Consider the following 18,000-nt stretch of genomic DNA (forward strand, 5'->3'; position numbering starts at 1 on the left):
CTGCGGGAAAGGCGGTTGGTATAGGTGAAGCACCCGTTGGTCTCTTCTCAGCACTTCTGCCGGTGGCAAAAAGAGCCACACAGGCTCGCCCATATGGCATGTTCCATTACCTCACCACACAGGGGTCCACATCGCTATCAGTTAGTCCAAAAGGGCTCACAGAGTGACCGGAGGGCTACCTCCCTAACAGGCATCCGACATCCAAGCCTCCACTTTCACCCAGGAGCTCCACTGCTGCTTCCCAGGCAAGCCTAAGCCTAGATCTTTGGTGAGGGGCTTAAGAGAGGGAGTATTGTAACATTTGAATTGACACAGGATGGCCCCACGACTGGCCACATTCATCTCCTGATGCGATGGCAGCAGGGATGCCACCATGTTGTTCATGCCTCCCTTAGGTGTGCACACACATGCCGGAAGGAAACCTGAAGGGTCACTCCTTGATGACATTGGTGCTGGGTGGATATTTAAAACCAAGTTGTACGTCCAGCCGGCACCTAAGCAACAGGTCTTCCTGCCTTGCAGTGCATGTTGCTACCTCTTTGTAGCTTCCTGTGCCTTGTCTTGCCTCCTCGGGTTCTGCCTTGATATTACTTAGTCCTGCCTTGTTGTTGCTGTGCCCTGACTTCCCCTGCTGGTCCCTCCATGTCCTGGTCCCTTAGTGTCTTGTCTTTGTCTTGCCTGTCCGCCTCTGACTGACTCCTGGCTCTGACCTCTGTTTGGACGCTGATTACCCTTCTGGACTGCCGCCTTCCCTGACACCTTCTGATTGCCATGTGCCCTGACCTTAGACTGGACCTTGACACTGCCTGTTTGCTGCCTGCCCTGACCTCGGCTTGGAACTCGACACTGTTTGCTTGCTGCCTGCCTTGACTGCTATCCGCTACATGAAATCCTTTGACTGTCTCTTACAGGACACTCGCTTAAATCCTGCCGGCCCCTGGAACCCAAGGGCTCAAACTGTGGGAAACGGGGCTGGTACAGGTGAAGCTCGAGTACCAGTTCTAGTAAGAGCAAGTTTACCTGCTTTCGGCGTGGGCCTAGCAAGTTCGCCTGCAAGGCTGCGCCAACCTTGCCACAGCCCAAGGACTTCCATCTGTGACATCCTGGAGCCATGCATCCATGTTTTGCTATATGCATATGACTTGCATGTGTATAACCACAGATATCGAGGACCTGGTCGGGGTCTGTCTCAAGGTAATATTTTTCCCCAACACAGGGTTATACTCCCAGCAAGTAAGAGTTGGAGCTCTCCTTACTGGACACATTCCTAGGTTGTACTGCATCCACAATGTGATGAATTATGACCTGTGTTAACCTGCATCCTCTTTGAATCAGATGGTCACTGTAGACTGAATTGCTTGGCTGCTTAGCTAGGAAGCTACAGCAACCCAACACTCCTTCCTATTGATTCTAAGCCTCCTGGGTGGGATTCTTGCATTTCGACTAACTGCAGTACATAGCTGAGTGGGCTCTTATTAATAAGCTGTTGGTGTAAACAGTACTAGCAAAATCAATCAAATGCTGAAAGCACAAAATTTCAAGTGTCTTAAAATAATTCTGAGTATTATTTATATTTAGAAACTGATGGAAACGCGACCGTCCCATAACAGGAATGTTATTGTTATGAGGAAGACCCATTCCATTCAGGTCCTAACGTGGTTAACCTTAACTGTTGATGTCGTGATTAATTGCTTAAAAACATTTGAATTACTGACAAAAATATTGTTTTCAATCATATCATTATGATTAATAGATCAACAAGAGGAAAACTGAGCTACAGGACATTAGAAATAGAAGCTCAATGATACAGTGTATGTTATAATTTCAAGTTTTAAATGATCTTTTGGTTAAATACTCTTCTAACAAAATTCAATTAATATAGGCAGCTATGACACCATCCCCCCAAACCCATGCTTCTTGCTCCTTGAAAATTAACACAACAGGAATCCAAATATACAGAAAGACATGCTTGTAAGGAATTAACAAGGCCACAGCTTTATTAACAACAGGGAGGATAAGTTTCAAATAATTTACCCAGGTAATTAAGCAGTTATCCAGGTAAATTACCAAAGGCTGACAACCAACTTCTCCTCCCCTCAGCGGTGAATAGGGGCAAGGCCCGATCAGGGAAGAGGTAAAGCACATGCACAGGTTTAAATGTGAAAAGCAGGTTTAAAATCTGCAGGTCCAGAAGTACTCAGAGACCCTGCCAGCCCTGCATTTTCAAAGGGAAACTCTCTAGCTTGTGTTAACATATAAGAACATATCAATTCATTGCCCAGAACCCACCCCTTATGGGATAAACTTGGCTGAAATCTGTAATCTGGGTGTGTAGGTCAGCAATTGTCCCATGTGGTCTCTGTGCTTCTGATGTCATTTCTGCTGAAAGCTTGGGTCTTCCCCTCATCATAAAATGGCAGCTCAGCCCTTGATCTGGTTGGCAACAATAATGCTGATGTTGACTCTGCATATCGGGCCCCGTCAAGAAGTTGCCGGCATGCCTGTGGCTTGCATGATGCTGTTGGCATGGGGCATGGGAACTGGACTACATGATGCCTACTGAAAAGTGTGCGGATCGATGGGCATTGCCTAAAATGGCTGCCTAAAGATTTGCTATTTCTGTGTGCTGAGGACTGCTTCAGGAGGATGAGTAACGATAATGTCCTGCCACCCTCACTTTTCAGTGCTCGGGCTGCTCTGCTCCCTTTACCCCAAATCCCCACAGGACTCCTAAGTTCTTTTGAAGATTTTCCTGCCAGAGCAAGGGCTGAACAAGCATAGGGCAAGGTGGAGTGGGAATGGGATGTGGGGCAAGGCACCATATTATTTTCCGCTGCCATGCCCCTGACCTGGCACCTCACATGTCTGTGTTACCCTTTGAAAAGACATCGCATGCTCAGCTCTGGTTTAAAGAGGGCCTTGTGCTTATTAAGATGTTACATCAAAATTTGAATTGGACCTCTCAGTCCTCTGCTTATCCTAATCATCTCAGATTACCCGGTCATCTTCATACTAAAAATTCAGTGCTCGAGCTCAACGGGTCAAAGTCAAGCTAAAATAAGAAATGAAGTGCAAACATCTGTAACTGAGCCTTGGAAAAGAAAAGAGGATCCACTGAAGGCAGAAGAATGATGAAATCAGAGATCTTTTAAATCTAATGAGCCATCAGCAGTACAGGAGGTGAATGCTACATCACTGTACTCCAAAAATTTAGAAACAGACATAGATGGTAACTTTCAAACTGGTGCTGGGGCGCATTTTGGGGTATGTGCGTCGGTTCACGTCCAGATACGCGGTCATTTTATAATTTGCGTGCACATTATAAAATAGCCTGGTCGCTCGTACGTGTGCATCCAATTTTAAAGGGGAGCGTGCTTAGGCCCACAAATCCCGATTCTACCACAAAAGTCAGGCTATTTTATAACAGGCGCGCATCCACGCCATTGCCAGTTCATCCACCAGTTCTCCCAGTTAACAGCTAGATCCTCCAAACCCCCTTGGTTTCACAGCCTGCACCCCCCCCCCCCCCCCCCCCCCGGTTACCATAGACCCTTTAAACTTGGCAGGAATGGCTAATTTCTTTTGTTTTTAAAGTTACGCCTCCTCCATAGCAGAAGTAAAGTTATGTGGCAGTGGCACTGGGACGTGTAAGTATTTACGCGCTCATTTCTTGGCCACACTCTGAAATGCCCACGCCTGGCCTGGACCACGCCCCTTTTTTTGAAATCGAGTGAGATGTGCATGCAGTGGGTCACGTGCACATCCGGGCAGCTTTTAATTTTCGGTGGGCACGTGCGAGCCCGTCTTGTGTGCCCATCTCCCTATTTTGGTGCAATCTGGGCTTTTAAAATTCACCTTTAAGGTGCTATTTGCATGCAATATAGAAACATTGTAATATTTTTAGAGACTTTCTTGGTTTCTCCTTCCTAGTGCACAATCCTGCAGTCACATAACTGATCAAGCATCTGGAGATAGTCAACCTGTATCATTTGCTTGGGGGGGGGGGGGAGGAGGAATATTTTATGCTCCTGCAAATATAATTGAATTGAGGCCTATAGTCGCATGTCAGACTGCTGACACCAGTGCATAATCTCCACGTTGAAGGGCGTAAGCACCATCAAAGGTGGGACTAGTCTGTTGAGCCTCTTCCTTTCTTTGGGAAGGAAATGGGTATTGGTGTCTGAAGTTTGACTTGGGGAGCATGTGCACTGTCTCATCACCTAAACTAGTCCCTGTTTATTTCATTTCACAGCACAGTGAGTGGCTGGTGCAGACCACTAGAATTTGTAAAGTGCTTTGGGAGACCAAGTTCCTTACCCTTAGGTTAAACCTGGTTGTTACCCTTCATCCAGTTTTTTTCCTTTCTTCTGCTGGGATTGTCATAGGTCTGGTAGTTACTGTAGATTAGAATACAAACTCTTAACATGACATATACAGTATTTAGCATGTTCACTTTTGCAGAACTATCTTAGAGCAACATATTATTATTGTTCAGACACGGCATGCAATGCAGTGAATAGTAGAATTTAATATTAGCAGTAACAAATTTGGAGTCTATTTACTAAAAACGGAGTTTTGTGTAAATGCACTTTACTCGTGTAAGTGGGCTTTTGAAAATTACAATGATGTATGCTATTGAATTGTCCATATGTTTTGCACGTGTAAGTGCACGTTAAAGAGGAAACTGCAACATATTATTAAAGCACTTACACGTGCAAAACTTATGGACAATTCAGTGGCATATATCGTAGCAATTTTCAAAAGCCCACTTCCAGGGCTAAAGTGCATTTACATGCGTAAAACCCAGTTTTACGCATGTAAATCCTTTTGAAAATTACCCCCATAGTGCATAAATGGGCTTTTGAAAATTACTACAATAGAATGTTACATTTACGCACCTTACTCCTTTGAAAATTACCCCCTGAGCTTTGATAATGAAACAATGTACCGTACTTGTGTGGACTTTGTCAATACCAAAAAGAAAACTCAGACCAGCGTAACGTATTCATGAGCTGCGTTACATGCAAATGCATGCAAAACAACTCATGAATATTAAAAGAGAGCAACTTAGAAAGCAATAAACTTCATGAGCTGCCTTATTCTGTGGAAAGTTAATTGGAACTTAAGAGGTGTAGTTAACTCCTCCCACTCCTGAGGCTAACAAAGCTGCTGATGCTCTTTTTGGGGGGGGGGAGCCCGGCAGAACTGTGATCTTAAAGGGACAGTAAGCTCCAAGAGGCTTGCCTCCCTGCCCCCGCCAATTAACCCTCGAGCCACATATGTTATCAAAGTACAAGTTTCTCTCAGCCCACGTTTCCACCCCTGGCACATCACCATGTTCCAAATCTTTTTATTAATGTTAGCATAGGCAAAATACACAGTAACATGAAAGAGACGTGAATGAGGATGGGGAATCTGCGTACCCTCAGTCACGTAAACCTCTCAGGAAGGCCTCCTCCCCCCCCCCCCACTCCTTGCTCACAACCTTGCCGCCACCCAATATGACTAAAATGACCAACGCCCTACTAAGCTGGCCCCTCCTCTCCTCCTCCCCCATGTAAATTAACTTACGGTAAAGCAGTGTGGGAATGCAGCACTTTACTGGAGATTGTTTAATAGAGCCATTGGTCCAAACACAATCCAGGGAATATAGTGCAACCATCGCTCTAGAAATATTTGTCATTCAGAGGTAATGTTGTGACACGCTGTGGCAGGAAGGGTATAGAATATCACACCTCTGATGGCTCTTCATCTCTCTAGAGACTGTAGTCTCGGGAGGGCAGTTACAATGATTACAATGATGTATGCTATTGAATTGTCCATATGTTTTGCACGTGTAAGTGCACGTTAAAGAGGAAACTGCAACATATTATTAAAGCACTTACACGTGCAAAACGGTGTGCGCACGTGGAGTTTCCAAAAGTATGCTCGCTGTTTGCCCCCGCCTGACAAATAGCAGCTGCAAAGCGTGCGAATGCTTCTGATGTGTGTACTTTGCAGCTGCTCATCTTTGAAGGGAAACAAGGTGAGGTTGTTTGAAAAATGGTGCTGTGCGCCCAGGCTAATTCAGCCCACATGATTTGCGTGCGGTGCGAGCTATTGAAAGATTGCCTCCTGAAGGAGTAACAGTTTTGCATCTTTCATGCAGTACATACCTTATCACTGGTTTCCAGCCTGGATTCTGCATCAAAATGTCTTATTTTTCCCTCTGAAATGCGCTGTGAACCTTCATAGAAGTCTGCAAATTAAATAAACATCATAATGAAAAAGCAGATCAGAATAAAATATATGGAATAGAGTAGTTAAGTGACTACTTGAAACTTCATATTTGCTGGATGTGGGGCAGTAATAAGGCACCTCCATTCACATGATTAAAAGATAAGGTAAGAAAGAAAGAAAGAAAGATATGTAGATTTCTATGGTTATTGTTACATAAAATGTGTACTTAACCTCTTTTACTTAACTTCTACCTTCATTTTCTATGGGAAGCTGTAATTGTCATTTTGCCTTTAAGGAGTATGGTATAACAGATAATCTCTAGGGAGGGAATTGTAAGATCAGTTTTCTCAAGTGAAGAGGAGTTTTCTAAGAGAGTCTGCATTTGGAACCCAAGGGAACAGGACCTGTCTTGGGGTTCTGCTAATGTCCATAGAGTCTTTCTGGTTTTCCAGGTCTAGAAGGTTCTTAATTGTCTTGCCATTGATGATGGCATGTCAAGGTACCTCTTCTAGGTGCCAATGCCTGGTTTCCACTCAAGAAACCTTAGAAGGAAGTACAGACGCAGCCATTTGCAAGATCCAATTTTCTTTTTTGGGATAATTCTGAACTTGATGCACTCACTGCTCATGAGTGAGTAATATCTGAGTTATCTGGGCAGATAGACTAGATGCCTTTTTTTGTTTTCTTGTGGCTATTTGAACTCCTTATCGGCTCGATCCAGTAAGGCCGCGGTAAAAACAGTGAGGTAGTGTCAGGCGCACCCTTCCTCCCCGCACGCACAGTTCTCTTCACTAACTCCCCGATACTCTCCTCTAATCGCATGCAAATGCATGCCGCGGCTGTGAAGCGTTAGGGAAGGGTTATGCCCGCGCAACCCATTTTACTGTATAGGCGCTGTAACAGTCACGTCTTCAGCGGCCAATTGCACGATTTTCCCGTGCAGGCGGCCATCTTTACTTTGCCACCTACCTGCCTGCCCGATCGAACATGCTGCCGCTGCTGGCTCCCCGGATCTCGCTGCCACCCCCGGACCCCGCTGCCGCTGCCCCCCCAAGACCCCGCTGCCGCTGCCCCCCCGGACCCCGCTGCTGCCTACCCGCCGCCGCCCCCCCCCCCCCCGCTGCCGCCCCGCCCGTGCGATTTTGGCGCTCATCCAGGCAGGGGGAGGGAGGGAGGAAGGGAGAAGGGACTACCGGATGCCGCTGATGGCTGCCCGCCGCCCACCGGCCGCCTGGACCCACGGCCCTCCGACAGGTATTTAAAATTGTTTTATTTTTTTATATAACACACAGGTTTTTTGTTTTTTACACTTTTTACACTTACCATAGCAGGCCCGAGCCTTGCTACTTTTTCGTTTGTTTTTTTTTGCCCTGGTCCCGTCCGGTCTCCTGCAGCCCCGTCCGGTCTGGACGGGGCTGCAGGAGACCGGACGGGACCAGGGCGGGTAAGCAATGTTTTTACCCTACACTACACTACACTAACTCCTACTAGGGGGAGGCGGTAAACTAGCAGGTTAAGGCCGTGGCAGAACAGCGGGTTACGGAGGAGATAATATCAGCGCCCGTTACAGTATCGCAGGGGAATAGCTAATTCCTTCATTATACAGCTTTTTCGTTCATTTACATGCCGGGTGCGGAAAGGGTTATGCGTCTGTTTTCAGAAGCGATACGGACGTGTGAAACTGGAGACTGTATCGCCGAATTGCCTTGCGCGCCCGAATTGTGCGCTACGAGCACGTTACAGACGGGCAATCCTCGAGCGGACGATACTGGATCGACCTGTATGTCTGGCTCCTAAGCGGTAGAGACTTTTTTTAATTGGCCTGGCTGTTGTGCTGTTATGTCTTCTGTGGAAGCTGGTAACTCATTGTTTCGTGTATTTTTCTGCTGATTCTACAGAAGTGTGAATGCATTGTTTTGCAAGTTGGTGCCACCAAACATTTATGTGGACATGAGTTATGGATCCTAGGATGTGGGTTTGAGAGCCTGAGTTTGGACAACAAAGAATTGAAGAGTATGGTCAGAATAAGAGTCACAGAGGGGAAATCAGGATTTATTTTTTTTTTACTGTTTTCCTGTCTAGCATGAGACTCTCATTCCCTCATGCCTTCTGAGTACGGTCCATTTCACCAGCTACTTGACCACTTTTTGAACCCACAGACCAAGTGCCAGGAGAAGAACCCTTGGTGCCAGGGCTTCTATTTTATGTGCCTCTGCTGGGGGTTAAAGATGCAAGAGAATAAAATCAGGATGGGCTCTTGTTGACATGAAGCCAGTTGACAATTTGTAGGAAAATAGAGTGAGGGCAAAAAGGCAGGTACATGTGATGATATAATTAAATTCTAGGGAAAAAGTACTACTGACCCAGGATCTTAAACTGATGACCTTATGGACTGGGAAGCAATTTGTTTTCACTGTGCTGCAGAGCTGGCTACAGAAATGTAAGGGTTTTTTTTGTTTCCCACTGGATAACCCTGTAGAGAGAGATCTGCCAGGCAGTAAAAAGGAAGGTCAGAATCAGAATACTTACGATTAAACCTAAGCAGGATAAGTTTGAACGAAACCTTTTATGTGATAGAGGGTAAGCATTCTTGCTATAGTAATGCATTTTTAGGACACCTGACACTTAACAATGAGATCATTTTTGTCTGTATTTGTTTTAAATTGTATTTTTTATGATTTTTATTGTAATCTCCTTTGTTCAATTTTTTTTGTAAGGGCAGAATATATATATATGTATTTTTTTAAATGTAATTCATTTTTCTTTTGTTTCCTTGTAGTCTTTCCAATTGCTCTCGCCTCTCTTACTGTAATGGAGTGTTTGATTCATCAATAATGGAATGAGTTCATTCTAAATAATATAATTCTTAATCAAATCTTTACTCAGTTTTACCCCTCTCATTGTGACAGCTATAAAGATGGCTCGGTAACACTTTAGAAACCTACAACTTTGCTCTCAGCTCTCCATGGCATCTAGTTGGGTTTGGCAGGGTCATGCCTCCTCCTTTCCTTCATCTTCTTGGGCACCTGCATCAGATCAAAGGACCAGTAAGGGAAGAAGCGGACAAGCCAGGGATATATTTAATCGTGTAAATCCCTTTTCCTTTTAAGGATACAAATGACATAATTGTGCCAAAACAATTTTTCATGAGCATGGTCTTGTGGCGTTCCTACAGCGGGGTGTTCTTTCTGTTAAGGCCCTGCCTTCTGATTTCCCAGGGGGGGTTTCCATGAGCGTGCAGTAACTAGCATCACTGCTAACCCCCGGCCCCCTCCGGCACACAGCTTATTACAATAAAATAATGGTGGCAGTAGGAACTGGGAGGAGATAAAGCCCGCGGCTCAACAATTCAGCCTTTCTTTTCAAGTCCCACAATTATGTGAACAGTGCAGTGCTGTAATTACCTTTAATTAATAGCACCATCACAAATTTAAGGCAAAGCAAAGGAGCAGTAGACTGTGCATTGTAACTGGACTTTGCTTGTATTCAGGGCAAACAGCACATCTAAGCTGTAAGAAATCATCTGTCCTTCTCTCTCTGACTGTAACTCTCCTTTTGTTTCTATCTTTGTCTCTCTCCTGTTAACTGCCTCCTCTTTCCTCTCTCTGTTTTACATGCCTGCCATTACTAAAGAGAAATGTGATGTTTTATAGTTTTTGAAATGTGGACATATAAGAACAGGACTTAGAAACATCTCTTTATAAATGTCCATGCTTATTAAGTCTATCTCGGTCAAAACTGCCCGTTAGTCTCTTAGGAAAGTAGAGCGTCTTTGGAAGAAGGCTCCCTTATCATAGTATGCAAAATCCTTTCGCTCTCTCCTAAAAAACTACCACTCTCTCATCAATCTTGCCAAAAAAACAACATTTTTCACAACAAATTCATAAAGTAGGTTACAACCCCAAGGTATTATTTGCCATTGCCAAAAGACTTATGACAATTAACCCATCTACGGTAATACCGTTCCTACTGATTCTCCTTCTGCTGAGTCTTTTCTCATTTTCTTCAATTTAAAAATTGAAAAACTATGTCTTGCTTTCTCTACTGTGCCTATTTGGCATACCAATGCCTGTCCCCAAATTTCTTCTCTTTGGGAAACCTTCGGCTTTGTTTCCTCTACAGAAGTTGAGAAATTCTTAGTAAAATCTAATGTTACTATGGTCTGGATTCACTATTCTCGCAGAGTTCAAAACGTGAGTTCAAAACATCCTCTATGACTCTAAGGGCAGCATCCTGGGGAATGTTCGAATAAAGCAAGATCACATCCAAGGTAACAAAGAAAAAGTTCTCAGATGGCACCACCAAGTCAGCTAAGACAGGATAGTCTTAGATGAACTTAGTATGAACTAGTCGCGATCGACTAGTTCATACTATGCTTCCGAGGGCATCGATACTACCACGCTTAGGAGGGACACATAGGCCCTGTGGGCACTGCACGATGTGCAGTCATACTGATATGGTTTCATCTTTTGAACATCCTGTCACTAAACGCATCTTTCAACTACGCTCTGATTCAGACTGTACCACCCATGGCTTTGTATACGGAGTGAGATGCCCTTGCCCCCTTCTATATGTGGGCAAAACTATTCGGATGGTAAAAACACGCATGATTGAGCACTGTTCCAATATTTGGCATCAGAGAGAGGACGAACCCTTGCTTGCTCATTGGTCTCACACAGGGCATTCCATCTCTGATCTCTTCTTCTTCGTGGTGGAGGTGGTCACACGCCCCTCCCGGGGAGGTGATTTCACCGAACATCTAGGTCGAAGGGAACAGAGATGGATACACACCCTTGATACTGTATGTCCAAAAGGTTTGAATAGAGAGATTGAGTGGTATTTGTTTGTATGACTGGTTGGACAGCCTCTATCTCTGTAGTGATTGGTCCGTATGAATCTCACGATGGATTCCCGTTTCGTGCCTTTCTTTCCCTTTAAATGCCTGTCACCTATGAGAGCGTTTGCGCTCCCTGGTGAAATTTTCAATGCCATTACAAAAGGTATGTGTTTATACTGTTGTTTGAAACATGGTAGCTATCTCTTTTCGTTCCACTATTTGTATGTATATATTTTTTGCAGATCATATTGAAATCTATGATCCCTCCCGACGCAGCCACGGCGAAACACGGGACCATGTTGGGGGATTTTTATAAGTTATTTGCTGTTTAAAAGTGGAGTTGCCAGTTCAGCATTGTGAAATAAATATACACCATTTGAAATTCTTGGTGGAACTCAGACTTTTCCTTGCACTATTGGTTTCTAGTACTTGCTTAAGTGCAGGTTGTTGCTTCGTTGGATTTCTAGATTTCAATTACCCCAATATTGACTGGGTAAATGTATCATCGGGACTTGCTAGAGAGATAAAGTTCCTGGATGGAATAAACGACTGCTTCATGGAGCAATTGGTTCAGGAACCAACAAGAGAGGGAGCAATTTTAGATTTAATTCTTAGTGGAATGCAGGATTTGGTGAGAGAGGTAACAGTGGTGGGGTCACTCGGCAACAGTGATCATAACATGATTAAATTTAAACTAATAACTGGAAGGGGGACAATAAGTAAATCTGCAGCTCTAACACTAAACTTTCAAAACGGAAACTTTGATAATATGAGGAAAATAGTTAGAAAAAAACTGAAAGGTGCAGCTGCAAAAGTTAAAAGTGTTTAACAGGCATGAGTTAAAAGTGTTTAACAGGCATGGACATTGTTTAAAAATACAATCCTAGAGGCGCAATCCATATGTATTCCACACATTAAGAAAGGTGGAAGGAAGGCAAAACGATTACCGTCATGGTTAAAAGGTGAGATGAAAGAGGCTATTTTAGCCAAAAAAACATCCTTCAAAAATTGGAAGAAGGATCCATCTGAAGAAAATAGGATAATGCATAAACGTTGGCAAGTTAAGTGTAAAACATTGATAAGACAGGCGAAGAGAGAATTTGAATTGAAGTTGGCCATAGAGGCAAAAACTCATAATAAAAGCTTTTTAAAATATATCTGAAGCAAGAAGTCTGTGAGGGAGTTGGTTGGACCATTAGATGGCAGAGCCACGCAGCCTGCCTCCGTTCCCTCCGTTCCCTCCGAGCGGCCTCGGAGGGAACTTTCTTTCCGGCGCCCCCCACCTTCCCTTTCCTTCCCCTAACTAACCCGCCCCTCAGCCCTAACTAATTCCCCCCCACTTTTATTTCAAAAGTTATGCCTGCCCGGACCGGCTGCCGGCGTGCCATGTTCCGGTCTGGGGGCTGGTCCGGAGGCCGCGGCCATGCCCCTCGGAACTCCCCCGATGATGTGCCGGCCGTGACACGCCCCCGACACGCCCCCAGGAAAGCCCCGGGTCTTGTGCGCGCCGCCGAGCCTATGCAACATAGGCTCGGCGCGCTCAGGGGGTGGAAGGGGCAGCTTTTCGGGAGTTACGCGTGTATCCCTTTGAAAATCAACCCCATTATTGTCTCTATAAATCTTCATCAGTCTCTGGAAATCATAAGATGCATATTTAGACTTATCTTGAGATAAAGTTAGTATTGAAAGTAAAATAATCTTTATTATGGAACTCCAAGTGATTCTTGCAATAATCTGTAGTTTGCATACAACATAAGAACATAAGAAATTGCCATGCTGGGTCAGACCAAGGGTCCATCAAGCCCAGAATCCTGTTTCCAACAGAGGCCAAACCAGGCCACAAGAACCTGGCAATTATCCAAACACTAAGAAGATCCCATGCTACTGATGCAATTAATAGCAGTGGCTAATCCCTAAGTAAAATTGATTAATAGCCATTAATGGACTTCTCCTCCAAGAACTTATCCAAACCTTTTTTGAACCCAGCTACACTAACTGCACTAACCACATCCTCTGGCAACAAATTCCAGAGCTTTATTGTGCGTTGTGTGAAAAAGAATTTTCTCCGATTAGTCTTAAATGTGCTACTTGCTAACTTCATGGAATGCCCCCTAGTCCTTCTATTATTCGAAAGTGTAATTTGCTAAATTATTCCCGCCCTTGCGCTCGCCGACCCGGTATTTCTTAACAAGCAGTATTGTTAATGAGAAAGTCCTGCTGCACTACTGTTACACCCCTACACTCCAGAATTTTAAAAACTGGAGAACTGGAGGAGGGTGGAAATAATGGATTACCCATTAAGAACAGATAAAAAGAAACCTCATGTGATGATGACATCATCTCTCTAATATATCTCCACACTTTCCTCATGGATTTGATAACCACAGAGGTAGCTTGCTTCTCTGGTAATTTATCAGAGTGCACATGAGAACATATTTTAGAATTAGAGGTGCAATCCTCTCTCCCTCACCCACTCCAAAACTACAAAATTCCTAGTATTCAGCAACCAGTCCCTTAGAAATCGAAGCAAGGAGGCCATATTGTAAAATTTAAGATTAGGGAAGCCCAAAATACTATGGGCCGGATTTTAAATCACTTACACGCATAAAACCCAGGCCTTACGCATGCCGGGCCAATTTTCAAAGGGCCAGGGACGTGTGTAAGTCCCAGAGCGGGGAGGTCCGGGGGACGGGACGGGGTGGTCTGGGGGCGGGGCGGGGATAGAGGCGCCCAACACAGCGGGCATTTGCCTCTGTGCCAGGGTGCCAGTGCGTGCAACTTGCTCCTGCTCAAAAGCAGGTAGGATAAAGAATTTGGGGGATTTAAGATAGGGATATGGGGAGGGCAGAATAGGGGAAGGGAGGTTAGGCTAGGGGGTTGGGAAGTTCCCTCTCTGTCCGTTCCTTAATTGGAAAGGACTGGGAGGGAACTGGGGAAGGCCCTGATGCGTCACTGCATTAATTTGCTAAATTATTCCGTCCCTTGCGCTCGCCGACCCGGTATTTCTTAACATGCGCACGCAGGATAGGGATAGGGGAGGGGAAGGGAGGTTAGGCTAGGGGGTTGGGAAGTTCCCTCCCAGTCCACCCCTTAATTGGAGCTGACTGGGAGGGAACTGGGGAAGGCCCTGATGCGTCACTGCGCTAATTTGCAAAATTATTTCCCCCCTTGCGCGTGCCAACCCGGCATTTTATAACATGCGCGCACCAGCATTTTAGATAGTATGTACTGTCTACTTTTTTGAGTGTTTACTTTATTTTAATTGTTGTGTGTTAATTGTTTTTTCTTTATATATGTTTTGTTTTATATTGTTTTATCATATTGAATTATGTATGTTAATGTATACTGCGCTTAACACATGGAAAGCTGCAGAATATAAGAACTACTAAATTAAAAATAAAAATAATCTTGTTTTTATCTCCTTCCAGATAAATTTAACACAGATTTTATTTAAAAATATTAATATCCCTTTTTAAGAGCACCAAAGATAATATTTCCAAAATTTAAGCAATTTATACACAAGATCATTTTAATTATTGATATTCTTCCATGCAAGGATAGCAGGAAATATATCCACCTATCCAATTTTTTCTGAAACTCTTTAATAACTGATGAGCTTTTGTTTGCTGTTATATAAACTTCTCAAGTTTTTTTTGGAATTCTTATACCTAAATATTTAATATCTTCCCCAGCCCATTTTAATGGAAAGTTTGCTCATCCCCTGCTAATTACCAGAAGTATTTAATGCCTCTGATTTGTCTAAATTCAATTTAAAACCAGAATAACTTCCATAGAGTTCAAATGTCTTCAAGGCTGCTGGCAGGAAACGCTTCACATTTGACAGGATTAACAGAAAATCGTCTGCGAATAAAAGAGATTTAATAGTCTTGTCGCTAATCTTAATATCTGCTGTATTTTCATCTAATTTTATCCTTCTGATGAGGGGTGATAAGGTCAAAATAAATAAAAGCAGTGATAAGGGTCAACCTTGTCTATTGTCCCTCTCCAAAGCAAACTGCTCTGACGTACACCATTAGCATTAATTTGAGCAGTTGGGAAGGAATATAATAGTGTAATGTGTTAAATATTGGTTCAGAAAAGACATTTATTTTTAGCAGAACTGCCTTCAAAAAGTCCCATGAGAGTCTATCAAAGGATTTCTCTGTGTCAAACCCTATAAGCAAAGGATCTTCAATATTCTTATATTTACATCACTTTATAACAATTAATACTTTTCGCATCTTACCACAAGATCTCCTATTGTAAACAAAACCCACTTGTTCCACAGAAATAAGATCAATTATAATCTAATTGCCATGATTTTGGCATAGATTTTTATGTTGTGGTTTAGTAGGTTTACCAATGATATGGACCTATAAGATCTAGGACTAGTAGGATTCCTACCCACTTTAGGAGTAACAGTAATAATTGCATTTTTCACGCTGTCAGGAATATTCTTCATATGCACCATCTCTTCATAAAGATCCCTCATAGACTCTGGAATATGACCTCTCAAAATCATGCTTAAAATTCCAGCTTATCTCCGCTTACGTGCCAATATGTGCATGTATGGGTGCACGCGTGCTCGTTTTATGAGCATTACTTAGCAATAACCACTCTGGACCACAATTGCATATTGTTTCTTGTGCAAGTCTGAATGCTCTTTCAAAAAACATCTTGACTAACCATTCCATCAGGCCCAGCTCTTGAATTAACCAAGTTTCCAGGCAGGTGACCAAATCACAATCAGCTATTGTTTCCAATTTTCCATCAGATCAAAGGTTACCTATCCTGGATCTGTTCTCTAGATCCTTCAGCTTGGTATCGCTTTCCCTTGTGACTTTCTCCAGCTTTTCAACTTTCTCTTTCAGTTCCTTCATTTCATCCTCTGTATTTGAGATTTGTGTCTCAACTCCATCAACGCATCTAGCAATTTCTGCTATACAGGTATTTATTATATTAGTTTGATCATACATTTTCTCAAATATGCTCTTCAATGCCGCTACTTCAGACTTAGTGCCTGCTATCAGAGCATCGCCATTCAGCCCTTCCCTTTCCATCTCCCTTTTGTCAGCCATTTTGTACACAGCTGGTTTCATTTTATCTTTGTTCTTTTTTTTAAAGTATTTATTACCATTTCTTGAAAGTGAATTTGTGGGTACACTGCAGGAGAGAATAATCTGTCATTTGTGCATTTAAAAATGAAAAGTAGAAGACTGCAAAAGTCATTTTAAGGTGGATGGCACCTGGACCTCTGCTGACATACGACTTCCCGAGCTCACTGTATCATGTGACCTCCAAGACTCTGGAATTTTAATGCAGGTGCCTTCTCCCCAGTTTTACTAGGAAAACAATCTTTTTGCTCATTCTCTACTGATGGCTTCTCTTTCTTAGAAAGTACTATCCAGTGAATCCTTTCTGTTCCAGAGGTACCACGTAGAAGGGACTCACGTTATCTTTAAAGAGGGTAATTTTCAAAGATATTTCTGCGGGGGAAAATGGTGCTCAGCCCATAGAAAAGGCTTGTTACAAAACTGCCTGTCCAATATTCATTAAACTTATGTGTTTATGTCATGTATGCACATAATTTTTCCCAAACTGAATGGAGGTATTCCTGGGGGTGTTATTTAGAAACATTTCTAGTCAAGACTTATTCATAGACATTGCTGAAAACAAATTAAGCTACGTGTTCAAAAAAACAAGCTCAGAGGACTTAGTTATCTTAGGAAAACCAAATAAAGCACCTTAATCAGGCCTTTTGAGTAGTCTTTCAGAATAATATGATACATTATTTGCGACCCTACAATATGTATGTTCTTTTCCCAACATGCCAAGTTGCTCTCATGATATTACCAACACCTGGATTTGGACAAAAGAGAAACATTGAGCATGTTGCCTCTGGGATGTCAGCTTGATGGATGGGAAAATACATGAGAAACCTTGACCATATTTCAGTCACTGCTTTGCACACAAGGACATCTGTCCTAAAGGCTAACCTCCAAGGCACTGGGTGTATATTAGCTGTTAGCACACAATCTTGGCATATAATCAGGGATGTGTCAACATCAATACTATTGTGACGGGGCTTTGTCAGTCCTTATGTATTTTTCTACCAGTGGGCAATGGGAGAGGGTGTTTTTACATTTTTGATTCCTTCCCTGAACATGGCCCCATTTTTTGGGGGGAAAGGCTTGCGTGGGATATAAATGACCTCATGAACATGCTCGGTCTTTAGTGGGTTAGTGTATTGCAGAGGCAAGAGATCATCCCTGGGTCTCAAGCAGCTGTAGATTGGAGAAGAGAGTGGAGAGCTGGAGATTCCCCCAGGATCCCAAGGAAAATCAAGCATTCAAGCAAGTGTTTTTGAGGAAAGATTTTGAAAATATTTTTGGAAAGATTGACCAGTGCCAGAGGGAAGGACATACCCCCAGTATCTCAAAGGACTAGATCAAAGATCTTTTTGCTCAGTCGACCAGGTAACAGCATGGGTGAAGAGAAGGATTAAGACTTTTGAGAGCTCAAGAGACTTGAAGATTTTTGAGAGTTGCATTGCAGTTAAAGTTTTTGATTTGTTGAAAGCCAGTTGATATTTTTGTGCTTGCAAATCTTTTTCCATCTGAACAGTTTATGCTGGAGCTACTCTCCAGTTCTCCCATCTTCATTGGTGAGGATATGTCTTCTATGGATGAAGGTGCGAAAGATAGGAGAGAGGTGAGAAGATCTAAAATGGACAAGGAAACCATTTGTTTTGTTTTGGTGATCTGCTGTATGCTGACTTTGATTTTTGTAATTTCGGCTTGGATTATTTTCTTTAAGTTGCAGTAACCACTTTTGGATTCCTGTTTGATTTTCTTCTCGGACACCCAGTGCATGGACTGAATGGATGAACACTGGTTTGAATCCTGATTTTCTCCTCTTTTGATAGTACTGTCTTCCTTGCTCCT

At 43.2% G+C, this 18,000-nt stretch overlaps 1 protein-coding gene across 1 annotated transcript in view; it reads right to left on the bottom strand.

Annotated features, from left to right (window-relative positions):
• Nucleotides 1–18,000, bottom strand: part of DLGAP4 (DLG associated protein 4) — a 612,818-nt gene that overhangs the window by 218,982 nt on the left and 375,836 nt on the right. The window contains exons 3-4 of the mRNA XM_029611583.1: nt 6,156–6,238; nt 4,318–4,397 (exon numbers count right to left, since the gene is read on the bottom strand). The gene's annotated coding sequence lies outside the window, so the exon portion shown is untranslated. The remainder of the gene's footprint in view (nt 1–4,317; nt 4,398–6,155; nt 6,239–18,000) is intronic.

Source organism: Rhinatrema bivittatum, chromosome 8 (genome assembly GCF_901001135.1).
Source record: "Rhinatrema bivittatum chromosome 8, aRhiBiv1.1, whole genome shotgun sequence".
In the NCBI taxonomy this organism is placed as follows: Eukaryota; Metazoa; Chordata; class Amphibia; order Gymnophiona; family Rhinatrematidae; genus Rhinatrema; species Rhinatrema bivittatum.